This window comes from Condylura cristata, unplaced genomic scaffold, assembly GCF_000260355.1.
Source record: "Condylura cristata isolate star-nosed mole 26May11 unplaced genomic scaffold, ConCri1.0 scaffold00821, whole genome shotgun sequence".
In the NCBI taxonomy this organism is placed as follows: Eukaryota; Metazoa; Chordata; class Mammalia; order Eulipotyphla; family Talpidae; genus Condylura; species Condylura cristata.
In genome coordinates, this window is record NW_004567922.1 from 1 (window position 1) to 1,137 (window position 1,137).

The 1,137-nt window shown below is 75.2% G+C and overlaps 1 long non-coding RNA gene across 1 annotated transcript; it reads right to left on the reverse strand.

Annotated features, from left to right (window-relative positions):
• Positions 1-56: 56 nt before the first annotated feature.
• LOC105854702 lies at positions 57-1,137 on the reverse strand. Its single transcript, XR_001146252.1, has 3 exons — positions 1,072-1,137; positions 685-741; positions 57-111 (listed from the first exon to the last, which is right to left on the reverse strand). It is a non-coding gene; the product is annotated as an uncharacterized LOC105854702 (long non-coding RNA).

Consider the following 1,137-nt stretch of genomic DNA (forward strand, 5'->3'; position numbering starts at 1 on the left):
GGCGGCCGCCAGCTCCCGCCCGCCGCCCACCGGGGTCTCAGCCTGCGGCCCACGCACCTGCGGCCCCATGTCTCCAGGCTCGCCCTTCAGGCCTCCGCTCCCGGGGGGACCCTGGGGAGACACACCTGGGTTAGGGATACGGCACATGGAGGTGGGGGGGCCAGCGGGGGCTCCCCGGGGCAGGGTGTGGGGCTCCTGGGGTCTGGGGGGTCCCCGGGGCAGGGTGCGGGGCTCCTGGGGGCTGGAGGGCTCCCCAGGGCAGGGTGCGGGGTTCCTGGGGGCTGGGGGGCTCCCCGGGGCAGGGTGCGGGGTTCCTGGGGGCTGGAGGGCTCCCCGGGGCAGGGTGCGGGTCTCCTAGGGGCTGGGGGGCTCCCCGGGGCAGGGTGCGGGTCTCCTGGGGGCTGGGGGGATCCCAGGGGCAGGGTGGGGGCTCCCAGCCCCAAGAGGCCCTGAGGGATAAGACACGACTCAGGCCACCTCTCCCGGCTGTAAAGGGAATCCCGGGCAGTGTGTGGGCACGGGCCATGGGCCTGGACCTGCCAGCCAGAGCTCGGCCATGGCAAAGCAAGAGCAGACGGGGAGCAGCACGTGGGGAGGGCACCAGCCCCGGGGAGTGCCCCACACCCCCAGCCTGCGCCCTGAGGGCCACCCTCACCGGGCCCCGCCCCTCCCGGCACCACTCACCATGGGGCCGGGCCTCCCGGTGAGACCCATCGGGCCGGCCGGGCCCCTCAGCGCCAGCTGCAGAGAAAAGGGGCCACTGAGAAGGCTGCTGTCCTGGTGGGGACCCACCGGGCTGGCGGGGTTCACGCCCACTTGGGGTGTCCAGAGCCCCTGCTAAGCACCCGCCCGCCCAGGAGCCCCCTCGGCTGAGCCTGAGGGGCGCCTCCCTCTCCGCTGGTGGGGTGCGAGCTTAGTCCACAAGGCCCTTGGCGCACCCCAGCCCCAGCGCCGGCAGGTCCTCGGGGCCCCTCGGGCCAGCGACTCCCAGAAGGGCTGGGCTGGAGCCAGAGCCGCCCTCAGACCCACCCCCGCGCCTGCCCAGCCCCCCGCCGCCCCGGCCGCGCTCACCCGGGCCTGCTGGAGAATGGCCTGAGCTTGGGACTCCTGTGCCGAGACCATGGGGCCTTTGGAGCC